The sequence below is a fragment of the Cebus imitator genome, unplaced genomic scaffold (genome assembly GCF_001604975.1).
Source record: "Cebus imitator isolate Cc_AM_T3 unplaced genomic scaffold, Cebus_imitator-1.0 Scaffold56, whole genome shotgun sequence".
In the NCBI taxonomy this organism is placed as follows: Eukaryota; Metazoa; Chordata; class Mammalia; order Primates; family Cebidae; genus Cebus; species Cebus imitator.
The window spans coordinates 942120-955698 of record NW_016107371.1 but is presented as its reverse complement, the minus strand read 5'-3'; the positions used below and the strand labels follow the sequence as shown (position 1 = coordinate 955698).

The window sequence follows — 13579 nt, the reverse complement described above, 5'->3', positions numbered from 1 at the left end:
TTCATGTTCCAGATGATCGGCCACCTCATTAAAGCACCCAAAGATGAAGTTACTGCTCCAGCAAAGTTGCTGACCTAATTTTGAGAACTAAAAGACAGAGCTAAGTGTGGTTTCATGGCATTCCACATTCCTTTCTGAATTCATCACGCTTCATGGGAACCAGGATCTCAGGCTGCCCCTCCCCCAGGTAGTAGCTAAGCTGGTGGAATTGTTGTCTCTAGTCCATAAGGAAATGGAAACGGATTCTGCTGGAGGAAGTAAATAGAGCAGCAGTAAAGCATCCCTCCCCACTGAATGTGAACATCTGTTCAAACTTTTCACAGCTCCCAGGAGGAAGGGGACAGAACACAGGGCTTCTAACTATAAAGGGAAAACTGCACCCATTTGCACTTGGCTAATTTGAAATTTATGATGATTTGACCTGACCTGGCTGTGGCTTTATCTCGATGATGCCTTTGAAGAAAGGCCAAACTGGGTAAATAAATGTGATAAACAGGAGAATGAAGGGTGCTGTCATTATATTCATGAGAACAAGCCTTTGCAGGACTTAACTTCATTAGGTATTTGAATATAAATGACTACTGCTTATAGCAAGTGAGGTAGATTCAATAACATAGGTTACAGCCACACCTCATCTTGAAAACTTATGTTTACCATAAAGTTGAGTTGCTGCATAGAAACAGCCTATGCACTATGGATCGGGAATTTCACGAATGAACACTGGCCTTTCTTCATTTATCTGAATTTTTTTTTAATATCAAGTATTTTATATATATATATATATATATATATATATATATACATACACACATATAGATATATAAATTTTTTATTGCACTTTAGGTTCTGGGGTCCATGGGCAGAATATGCAGGATTGTTGCATAAGTACCTACATGGCAATGTGGTTTGCTGCCTCCATCCCCCTGTCACCTGTATCTGGCATTTCTCCCCATGTTCTCTCTCCCCAAACTCCCTACCCCCTACTGTCCCTCCCCTATTTCCCCCCAACAGACCCCAGTGTGTTATGCCTCTCTCCCTGTGTCCATGTGTTCTCATTGTTCAACACCTGCCTATGAGTGAGAACATGCAGTGTTTGATTTTCAGTTCTTACGTCAGTTTGCTGAAAATGATGGTTTCTAGATTCATCCATGTCCCCACAAAGGACACAAACTGATTGTTTTTTATGGCCGCATAGTATTCCATGGTGTATATATGCCACATTTTCCACCTATCTGTATTAGCAAGAGGTTTGCTGCATCTAGTTAAGATAGCCAGATGCTCTGCTGAAACCTCAGCCACTCCAAACCCAGATGTCAGTTTGCATTTACTTTAGGAAAAATGGCGGTCCCTCCCCCACCCCTAGTTGTCATTCTCAGAATATTTTGCAGTATGGCCTGTGGCAATCCTTTTCTTCTTGCTCGCTCTGAGTAAAGGGCCCCCAGCTGGCTCTGTGGAGGGCCCCCAGCTGGCTCTGGTTTCCAGCTGCTTCAGAGCCCACTGGCCTGGAGGTAAAGCTGCAGAGTGAGCAGCATTGTCAAAATAAAGCCTGTTGCTAGCCAGGCGAGCCAAACAGCGTGGGAGGAGTGGAAAATTCAGGCTATGTGTTCTTGGCGTGACAAATTGTCAACATCTGAGGTGTTCTGCTGGGGGAAATGGGATGAGATGTTCTCTAACCAGACCTAATCTGTGTATTATCAGTCAGTAGCCCTTGGAGAATCACATCAGAACCAGGCTCATGGGACTGGGGCCATAACCTTGGGTGGGCTTGTTTATTGGCCACCATCTTGACTTGACCAACCCCTTGGGGTCTGGTGTGGCCTTGGGAATCGTAGTGTCTGAATACAAGTGTCACTGCCCTTAATTAAACCATTAAGCGAGAGTAAGTGCTAGGTTTTGTTTAATCAGAGATCAGGCCAGTCTGTCCCTCCACCTAAGCCAGCCATGCACCCTTACTGATGATACATTTTTATGTAACACCGAGTGACAGATATACCCACATCAAGCTTTGGGGGTACCTGTACCTTTTTATAGTTTTCACACAAAGGAAGTGACTGTAGCTCCTGGGAATTCAGGCTGGTCACCTGAAACTTTGGTAATTAGGTCTGGTCTTCTTTGGGGATGTATGTCTGGTTATGTGCTTCCCTGTTCCTTGGCCCCCAGAACTCTTTACTGTGTGGCAGAATTGAAATAAGATTAGGAAAGAGAACGTTGCTCTCCTAGCCCTGAGAGTAGGCAGGTCCCTGGGATACTTAGAAGACTCACCTTGAATTCAGATGAGAACTCCTTCCAGAAAATAATCTGGTATGTTTCCTCATTTAACTGCTTACAATTTTCCCATCTGTGTATCAAGATATTAAAAGCAAGTCCCTGTCTCTCTCCTCCTCATCCTCCTCCCTGACCCTTTTCCTCCCTCCCTCCTTTTCCCCCTCTCCCTCTCTCAATTTCTTTGTCTTTGAAGACAGTGACAACCTTTCTGGCATGTCACCTAGGCTTTAGGAAAAGGGATCTTTATAAACATTTTTTCTAGCCATTGGCTTGGAAGTACTATGTAAATCAGCAAGTCACTTTGTTATAAAGCTTTCTCATTATCAACATTCACTACTGTTCCATTTTGTGAATGCTTCTTTGTCTTCCAAAAAAGCATTTCGGATTAAGCAATGCTCTTATTGAAAATGCGAGTGGTTTCTGCTGGTGTGCTTGGCTGGTTGAATTATAGATGGTTGCCACAAATATTACAATGCCAGATTCCTGTAAATGAGTTAAAAATATTAATGTATGAAGTAGGCTATGGATGGCAAGTGGAGATTCAGCATCCTTATCATCCAATTGAGCCACTGGATTTGTACTTTGTAGTAAAAGAGCTCTAGGATCTACATGTGACTCAGCTCTCCAATTCAAGTAGGGTTTGGGATATTTCTTATTATTGGATACATAGATTGAAATTTACAAAAAAAAAAAAAAAAAGGATTTTGCGCATCCTGTGTCCCAGCACTAGACACTAGAGAGGCACAGATATATAAACACCAGGCCTGCTATTGAGGTGTTCATAATCCCATGAGGGAACTCTTATCTGTAAACAGAACTCTCTTGCAATGTAACGAGTACCATAGAGAGGTCTGAGAGGTGCATGCCTAGAGTCAGAGGCACATGGGAGCAGGAGGCATGTGGTGTACATGGTGACTAAGAGCACCTGGCCTTTGATGACAGAGATACAGGGTTAAATCCTGGATCTGCCATAATTCATGGGAGGAACAGATTACTGAATGAATGAATACATAGCTTTTATTGTTATTGGGATTCAAGGAAATACTGCAGTGTTATATAAGGTGCTCAAGACAGTATTTGGCACCCAGGATCAGTGGTGATTTGTCACTGGAAAGCAAGCACTTGTTTCAGGTTTTATTTGGTGGGAATCCAGGCAGAATGAGTAGGAACAGTGGAGACTGGGATGTCAATGGGAGACAGCCTGTGGAGGGGGAGGGCTGGGGCCTGCTGAGAAGGGCCTGCCTCTCTGTAGAGTTGGAGCAGGAGTGGGTGGAGAGAGGGTCAAGTGCCTCAGGCAAGGCAGGCTGGGGCCAGATTACGAAGCCATCTGTAGTATCACACTGAAGGATCAGACATAACATTGAAGACAGTGGGGATTTATTGGTGTTGATGAGCAGGAAAGTGGCATAAAGAGAGATGAATTTTAAAAACTCAGCCAGCATGGTGGCTTATACCTGTAATTCCAGTGCTTTGGGAGGCTGAAGCAAGAGGATTGTTTGAGGCTAGGAGTTTGAGACCAGCCTGGGCAAGACGACCAGATCTCATTTCTACAAAAAATAAAAAATTACCTGGGTGTGGTAGCACACACCTGTAGTCCTAGCTACTTGGTGGGAGGCGCTAAAAATTTGTTTTAAATAGCCTCTCTGATAGTTGTGTGGGTTAGGAAATAAGTACAGTAGTGCAAGCAGGAAATTATGTTCACATTTACTTCATCGTATTTGTTGAAGGCCTACTGTGTCCCAGGCATTTTGCTAGGTATAAATGAACGTGGAGTGCAGGCAAGGACAGAGAATGGGGAAACACTATAATAAATTTTTTAAGGTAAAATTGATATTTTAAAAAACACCCTACCATCTAGAACTGGGGTGATGGAGAAGGCCAAGTGAAAAATTATTTCATGGAAAAATGAAATCTTTTGGGACATTGAAATTCAAAATACTTCATTAGACTTGGGAAAAAAGTAATGACAGCCATTTTTCTTCTTGCTCGTCTTGTTGTTCCTCTTCTCTACCTCCTTATTCATTGGGAAAAGTCACAGAAAGTAGAGATGACAGGCCCTTTCTGAGTAGTCATCTGTAGCCCTCAGAGTTCAGGACATGCTCCGTATTAACCTGAGATAAGGAAAATGGAGTGAACAGTTGGAAAGTAACAGATAGCTTCACCTAGTATTCTCATGGCTCACCCGTGGCACCTTGAATGTTCAATTACTTTTCTTTTTAAAACAACTTTGGAAAGTTGTTTTCCTATTGAAATGGAAATGTTATGAGAGGTTCTATTGAATAATGGAAAATATAGGGTTATTTGATGAGAGGTTGAGGACAGGATCTGAAGGCCGTTGTGGGTAAACAGTAGGATTGAGCAGCGATGTGTAAATATTGACGTGGAACTCAGGAGGAAGCAAGAGGAGAAAAAAGGATTATGGCATGAAATAGTTTTTGCTTATGGGAAAGATGCTGTTTGTAAAGAATAATAAAATCTTAAAGAAAAGAAAGAGACAGAAGAGACTAAGAAGGAAGCTACTATTGTCTTTTGTTGTTTCCATCCTTCCAGAAGTTCTCAGCAACACCCGTGTTGGAAAGATGGCCATGGTACTATGGCATTATTCATTGCCAGGGTGAATAAGTCGGTCTATAACTTATGTACTGCATAGTAGAGATTCTAATAGGATAAATTTAATAATCATGAAACAAGACATATGATGTATATCAAGCCATATTCTTACCAGAAAAATCTCATCCAGTCAGATTCTCTGGTCAGTTGCATTTGTAACTGATGAGAACACTCACAAACTACAGTGCAGGTGAAGTCACATCCCTCTTATTTTAGCTAATTCTTCAGAAATCCAATATAGCCCATTAGCAGGCAAACCAGTATCTCTGTCTTGTTCTTCTTCCCCCTCTTAATTGTCCTGAAATCTCCAGGGCTTATTCAGTGCAAAGATGGCCCTTGACTTCCAAATGCATAGCATAGACTGCTGAAGTCTTATTGGCCGACACTGCATTTGCTTTTCATTGCCACACAGTGGCGCTGTTGAACACAGGGCAGGTACAGTTTGATAGTCATTGCCTGTCCATTGCTGCAGTTGAATCCTATCTGGTCCTGCTGACCATTCAGGTCAAGAGAATGTCCCAGCCAGGAGAGTTCACCTACACAGCGACATCTTGGGTCTCAGGACAGCCCCAGTTGTGCTGAGTCAAGACCTCTTAATGATCTGCCACCTCATGGAATGTTTCTCCCAAGGTCCTTCACCAAAACAGTGAACCAGCTTTTCTGTTAAATCCTCAAAATAAGGGATCTTGAAACACTTCTCTCCATGGACAGTGGAGACACTAGCTGTACATTTGTACTCATCAGTGAGGCCACCTTTGACCTGATCTGATTTTCTGCCATTTGTCTTAGTTAAAAAAAAAAAAAAAAACCAAAAAAAAAAAAAAAAAAAAAAAGGGAGGGGGATGGAGAAAAACTTAATCTCTAGTAGGTCCCCTCTGATGACAGCTCAGCACACAGTGTGTGTTTAGGAATTGGTCTGCTTCTTATTCTCCCCACATCGGTCATGATTCCAGAACTTGAAGTGGTTCAAAGTGAGCTCACAGTGGTATTTAACCTGTTGAGTATCTCTTGTCACCACTGCATGTTTTCACTGGTAAAAGAATCATCTGGCTTACCATGTGTCCCCATGTTCTCAATGCATACATATTCACACAGGACACGGAAGCCAAAATTAAACAGCCACCAAAGGTTTGTTTTCTCCTATTTTGTTGTTTACAAAGGCATGCTATCTTAAGTTGAAAAGGATTTCAGCCAAGAACAACGGTGGGGCAGTAGGAGCAATGTCACAATGTGTTTCCCTGGCTTTTTTGAAACCTATTCTCCCATTTCTGCCCACAAGCCTTAGGATGTGAGATGCAAGCTGGAAAAAGGCTGCTGGAGGGGAAAGCAGTGATAGGAAAAAAAAAAAAGAGATTTTGAGAGACAGGAGAAGGCGGGGTGAATGGTGGAAGAAAGAGGTAAGGAAGAGTTGTGAGCATGAAAATTACCTGTGTCCTAGCACTGGGCATGAACCCCAATGGCTGTTGTATCCATCTTTAGCCAAAGACAGCTGTGCCGGGTATGATTGACAAAGCATAGCTGAAACAGGCCAAATTGAACTCTTGTTTACCATGATTAAGGTGACTATATAGTTGTCCAAACAGGAATACTTCTGAGAGTAAAAAGGAACCCTATTAATACTGAAGCTGGGGCAGTAAGTATCAACTGGGACTGCTGAGGGCAAACCAGCAGTTAGAGTCATTTGTACTTTGAAGATAGTTTCTTTAAAAATCAAGCCTTTAACTGTGAACAATGCATTATTCTGATTGCTGTGTTAGCTACAAACAAAACAAAACTGTGCCACCTCAAGGAATTGACAATCTAGTTGCAGAGATGAGACTCACACACAAAGAAATTATCAGTCACCATTCAAGGCGGTGTCCAACCAAGTGCCAACTAAGTGATAGTGTAGTCATAGGATGTGGTAGGAAGGGCACTGGCCTTGGAGCTAGAAGACCTGTCTGGATGGCTCTTTAGCAGAGTGACCTTGTATACGGTACTTAATCTCTTTGAACATCCATTTATTTTTGATTCATTGATTCATCCATCCATCTATTCATTCATTCAGTAAACATATGGACTTGCCCTGTGCCCAGTGTATCTTGGTGGTAAAGAACACAGTCTTTATAGAGAGACACCTGGGTTCAGGTTGCACCTCTGTCACTACCTCGAGACCTTGAACTTGTAGTTTAACGCTCCTGAGCTTCAATCCCTCATCTGTTAGATGGTGATAACACCTGCTCTGTTCTGAATATTTGCATCCCCCAATCTCATATGTTAAAATCCTAACCCCTAAGGTGATGGTATTGGGAGGTAGGACCTTTGAGAAGTGATTATGTCATGAATGGGATTAGTGCCCTTATAAAAGAGGCCCCAGAGAGACCATTGCTTTCCTTCCACCACATGAGGACACATCAAGAAGGTGCTATCTGTGAACCAGGAAACCAGCCCTCATATCAGATATCAAATCTGCTGGCACCTTCATCTTGGACTTCCTAGTCTCCAGAACTGTGAGAAATAAATTTCTGCTGTTTATAAGCTCCCCAGTTTATGGCATCTTGTTATAGCAGCACCAATAGACCAAAACAATACCCAATTTGCAGAGCTGTTGTAAGCTATTTTAAATGAGAGAATAAAGTGAGATTTTGTACAGGAAACATCCAACAGTTTCCAACATATAGAAAAAGCTCAAGAAATGATAGCTAAACTTATCATTCCAGATACTGCACTGGTTGCTGAAAATGTGAAGGAAAACTAGGGAGAGGGCTATACCTTGTAGGTGAAAGCAGACAGTGGCACTTGTGTACATACCTCCCAGGGCTGTTAGGAGGGTGTAATGAGGGCATCAGGTGAAAGCACTTCACAGGCTCCGACATGCTGCACGAAGGAAAGACCTGATGGTTCTTACCAGTGGTTGGGGCATTGTCCAGCTCCTTCTCTTTTCCTATTAGGATGCTGTCAGCTATAAATAAGAGATAACCCAAAATATCTTAAATTATACATTACCTCACAGAACAAGAAGTCCAGAGGTAGACTATTTCCAGGGTTAGCTAATTCTGTGGTTTAATGATGACATCAAGTGTCCATAATTTCCCTCTGCTAATCTCAGTTGTTGGTAGACTCACCCACCTCAGAGTGATACATTGGCTGCATCAGTTCCAGGCCACACACTAGATGCAGAAAGAGTCTAGCCCTTCTTTGTGTCTTAAGATTTAAGAAGCCCTTCTCAGAACCCCACTTCTACCCTTGCAGACCTACTTGTCTTATTAGCCAAAATTGGATCCCAAGTCCCTTCCCAAGCCAATCCGTGATAAGACAAAGGTACCGTAACTGCCTTATGCTAAACAAGATCTATTCTCCAGGGGCTGGGGATCTTTTCATCTTCCCTAAAAACATGACATTGTAGAGACCTGAACAAAATCAAGTTTTTGTTAACAGGAAAGTGAAGAGAAATTGTTGTAGGTAACCACCAGTAGTGTCATATATTGTTGCTACAGATGCAGTTCCGAATTCTTCCTCCAAAACATCTCTTAAATTCATTTTGGCCTTTATCCAGGTTCTCAACCTCTCCTGCCTAGGCTCTTGATTCCTTCTCTCTATCCTTGTCCCACCCATCTGATCTTCCCTTTGTCAATACCAGTCAGCCCTTTATACAGGTCATGCCTGATTATACCATTTCTTAAAGACTTTGAAGACTCAATTCAAATGCAACCACCTCTTTGAAGGCGCCCTATTTTTTTATTTATGTCTCTTTCATAGCCCTGATGAGACACAGTCATGCATTTGAATTATTTGTATATTTTCTGTGCCTCCCACTGTCTTTCCTGTTCAATATGGTACCATTGGCCACATATGGCTACTGAACACATGAAATTGAGCATTGAAATGTGGCTAGCCCAAATTGGGATGGGTTGTAAGAATAAAATACAGGTTGAATTTCAAAGATTTAGAACAAAATAGGAGGATTATAAAATATTTCATTAGTGACTTTCAAAATTGTTACATGTTGAAGTCACGTTATGGTTAAATAAAGTTTTCTTCTTAATTTTCAATGTGGTGACTAGAATATTTCAAATTGCATACATCATTTGACATTTGTAGCTCACATTATATTGCTGAGCACTAGATTGCTAGCTCTTGTAGAGCAGAGCTATACCTTATTTATTCATGATTCATCACATCAGCTTTCTTTTCCCACCTCAGGGGCCATTAGCGTCGGAACCTAGTCCAAACACTTTACTTGGTGAAAATAAAGCTTAAGAAAACTCAAAATGGGGATGAAAGAGCACAGGATAATTTCATGTTATTTGACTACCACTGTTGGATTTCTGATTCACGACAGGTTATCTTTTGTGTGTTCTAACTCATCTAAGCTTTTAACATTTGCCAGGTTTGGAAATCACTCTTTGCTGTGGTTACTTCAGGGCACTAAGCTGTTAGGGACTAATCCAAATTGAAAAAAAGAGAGAAACTAGAATTTAATTATTTTGGTTAGGCTTGTTTTTCTATGTTGGTTTTTATTCAACTGCTCAGATGCTCCTCAGCAACTTATATTTTACATTTTTAAGGTAGTGGTAGTGTCTCCATGACTACAACCTCTAGAATATTTTAGTTATTTTTACAATCATTATTAGGAATAAAGAAGCAGATGTAAATTATCCTCTTTCTATTCAACTTCACTGAACTATAGCTAGAAGTTGCGTTTTTTATGGATGAATTATATATATTTTACTGTTTATTGTATTCTTAGCAAGGATCATTTAGAAGACCAAGACCATATTATACAAAATATTTAAGAGAAAACCTGTTTCTAATGGCATCATGAAACAATGAAATCAAAAACTTTTAAAAATATATTTAATTAGCAGAAGTGATGGAATTAAGTTTTATATGTGCAATAGCCAAAACATGCCATTGTTAGGGGGGCAATAATCTTTTTCTGGAAATATCTGGTCAATGTATGCTTCTAACTTAGAAATAAATAATATTCATGGTCATAAACCATGCGATGAAGAATACAACAGGATTATGTGGTTATCATCTGGTCAAAGGGCCTGGCAGCCTTTGAAAGCTGAGTCATGGCTGACCCCTGCCTCTGAGGTGGGCTGTCTCCACAAATGAGCAGAAATAATCAGGAGTCCATTATTTTTCAGTGGGACTACTTAATACCTGCTCTTTGCCAGATCTTGTGAAGATCATTGTTTTCTTTGTCTTTGATCTTTCCTCAGTCACTGAGTAAAGTTCTGCCCCAGTGACATGTGGCGGCCGGGAAGCCAAGGTAGAATCCTGGGCCCTCCTCTTTCATGTTATTCCTGGACAGCTGGACAATTCATTATTTCCTTCCTTTCCCCTTCCCCTTCCCCTTCCCTTCTTTCTCTTTCTTTCTCTTTCTTTCTTTCTCTTTCCTTCCTTCCTTCCTTCTCTCTCTCTCTTTCTTTCTTTCTTCCTTTTTTTCCTTTTCTTCCTTTCCCTTTCTTCCTTCCATGACAAATATACATAACAATAAAATTTACCATTTAAACTAATTTTAGGCATAGAGTTCAGTGGCATTAAGTATATTCACGATGTTGTATAACCATCACCATTACCCATTTCCAGAATTTTTAAAAATCATTCCATAGAGAAACTGTGTACCTATGAAATACTAACTCTCCAGTCATCTCCTTCCCTGTGCCCCGACACCCCAGCCCCGGGCAACCTCTGTTCTACTTCCGTTTCTAGTTTGCCCATTTTAGGCACTTCATATAAGTGGAGTCACGCGATATTTGTCCTCCTATGTCTCGCTTCTTTCATGTAGCATGGGATCTTCAAGGCTCACCCATGTTGTAGCATGTGTCAAAACTTCATTTTTTAAGGTGGAATAATATTCCATTGTATGTATATACTGCATTTATTTATTCATTCATCTGTTGATGAACTTTTGGGTTGTTTCTACCTTTGAGCTATGTGTGGTTTATAATAGAGCATGAAACAAGTGATGATACTGGTCATTTCTGCACTTGGATATATTTCTGATGGAAAAGAGAAATCTAGGTGTTATCATACCTAAAACCTTTTAGGCGATGTCCCATAGAAACAAGTGTGACTTCCTTGCTGAAAAGGAGAGCCACTCTGCAGAAGGTGTATCATCATGTGGGGACCTCTTTACAGTTCAAATTTCCCAGGGCCAAGTGCAAACACTTCCCAGAGAAGGCAGCCTTGCTTATCACCTGGCAGAAGGTGAGGTTAAGGGCTGCTCACCTCCCCACAGACATTCCTAGGCAGAAAGGACTTCAGAGGTTCTGACAGAAAGTACCAGGCCAAGTGTTGCTATTGTAGGGAGAAAAGGGAATTTTTAAAAGGAGAATGAAAGTGTCCTTGTCTCTAGAATTGAAGCCACTTGGAGGAATGAGTGGAGCCTTTGTTTAGGTGAGTGACATTTCTTTTTGATGTGCCTGCTGCCATTTTATTCCATGTGGTAGTTGAGTCATGTTGTAGCCAGAGACCTGGAAATATCCAAATCCTGCTCTGCCAATCCCCCTTCACTCCTGGGGTTTCCCTAGGGGCTAAAAAGATACGGACCTTGGGAAATCAAAGTACCTTTTATCACCAGTTGGGAAACCAGGATGGGCCTCTCTGGTGATCATGTCAAGAGGCATAGGCACCAAGCTAAGGGCTTTATGAAGGTTTCTTTATACAACCTTGTATACTATGCACTCATTATTTTCCCTATTTTCCAGGTGAGATTACTGAGGCTCCAAGATAGCTAGCCTGTCATACACTTAGTGAGAAAGCAGGCTCTCCCTCAGCTTTACTGGGCACCATGGTCTGTGATTAATTATTCTATAATAGTCTTCTTGTCAGACTGCGTTCTAGAGGCCCCAGAACTGTCGCTTCAGTCAGCCCTCTTTTAAATCCTATTCAAAAAGTAGAATGGGAATTCTGTGACAGGTCAGTTCCAGGATTAGTTTTCGGTTCTTTGGAGAAGCACTTCTGATTGTGGAGACCATCCATTCTGCAGAGCCATTTATGAGGCTTAATTTAGAAACAATTGAAGTGATTATAGCAAAACTGTTTCAAAAGCAAAAGACAAATGGCCTTATTTCAGGATAATGTAATTATGTTAAAGATTTATTTCTAATCCACAGTGAAAGCCTGGTTAGAAATAAGTGTTAGAAAGCAAAGCATTGGCTTTGGGAAGTTTTAGTGAAGGGATTTTTAAAAACACACAGAATTAAACTCATAAAACTGGCAAGACACTGGTGCACAATTACATATGGAGAACACCCCCCACCCACACATGTGCACGCGCTCTAGGGTGAGGAGAGCAAAAGAGACCACACTCACGTTGCACAGTGCTTATCCTGTGGAACCAACAAACCTCACACACGCCCTGGCCTTGAGAGAGCCTAACCTGCTCCTGTTTTCCAGATCTACTCCTCCTCATCTCCATAGTTTTATGATTGTATCAGCACAGAGATGGCATCATGTGCTGGTTAAGAACAAGAGTTCTGGGGTTATGGCCCTGAATTTTAATGTTGACTCTACCACTTATTTGCTGTGTGATCTTGGATAACTCATTTAACCTCTCTGTTTTTCCTCCTTCATCTGTAAAATAAGGATGATGGTAAGACCATCTTCAGAGAGTTGTTATGACACTCTGAAGATTAAATGAGTTAGTCTCTGTAAAGCACAGGCTCATAGGGAATGCTTTGCAGAAATATGCTCAATCACAAAAAACCACAGTGGCCAGCCGAGCCCACAGTGGGCAGGGTGGGAGGCAGATGGAGAAAGACGTTTTGCTTTTTGTAACCCAGGCCTCATGTTCACGAAGGACCACGCTTTTGTCACTCTCTCCACTAAGTGGATGATGATCAAAGCAAGGACTTGGAGTCTGGTGTGTCTGGATTCAAATCTGACTGGGCCACTTACTGTCTACCAGGTTTTGGATAAATTATTTAATCTCCCTAAACTTCAGTGCCCTCATCTGTGAAGTGTGGTGAGTGATACCCTCTCTTACAGTTGTTACAGAGGTTAAATGAGATGATGTGCAAAAAACATTTAGCATATTGCTAGGCAGGTGACCAGTAATGAAGTAAGGGTGAGCGTTAGGGCTGGGCACACTAAGAGGCCCTTGGATGAGCTAGAGACCTACCACATTGCAGGTGACTGTGGTCATGCCAAATGGCAGAACAGAACAGACTTAGGGAAGCAGAGCCCACTCACTGCATTGGGACATCACTTTGTAATCAAGTCTTTTCCCAGAAAAGAATTGTCTTGGCTGGGCGCAGTGGCTCACACCTGTAATCCCAACACTTTGGGAGGCCAAGGCAGGTGGATCACAAGGTCAGGAGTTCAAGAGCAGCCTGGCCAAGATGATGAAACCAAGTCTCTACTAAAAATACAAAAATTAGCTGGGCATGGTGGTGGGCACCTATAATCCCAGCTACTCAGGAGGCTGTGGCAGGGAATTGCTTGAACCTGAGAGGCAGAAGTTGCAGTGAGCCAAGATTGCACCACTGCACTCCAGCCTGGGAGACAGAGCAAGACTCCATCTCAAAAAAAAGAATTGTCTCAACCAAGTCCTATCTAGAAAAGTTTCTAATTAACTCAAGCCACTGCATAATGCTTGGAAAGACCACCGTGCAGTATTCTTCAGCTCTAGTACATCTAATTTTGTCTTCAAAGAAAACCTGACACCGTATGAGGGAAGCTGAAAAGTGAAAAAAAGGTATTCTGTGGACAG

At 41.7% G+C, this 13579-nt stretch overlaps 1 protein-coding gene across 5 annotated transcripts in view; it reads left to right on the top strand.

The window, feature by feature from the left end:
- Window positions 1-13579, top strand: part of NCALD (neurocalcin delta) — a 446431-nt gene that overhangs the window by 364044 nt on the left and 68808 nt on the right. For 2 of the 5 annotated variants that reach the window (XM_037738648.1, XM_037738647.1), the window contains one exon: window positions 11123-11132. The exons of the other annotated variants lie outside the window; for them this stretch is intronic. The gene's annotated coding sequence lies outside the window, so the exon portion shown is untranslated. The remainder of the gene's footprint in view (window positions 1-11122; window positions 11133-13579) is intronic. 5 annotated transcript variants of the gene reach the window in all.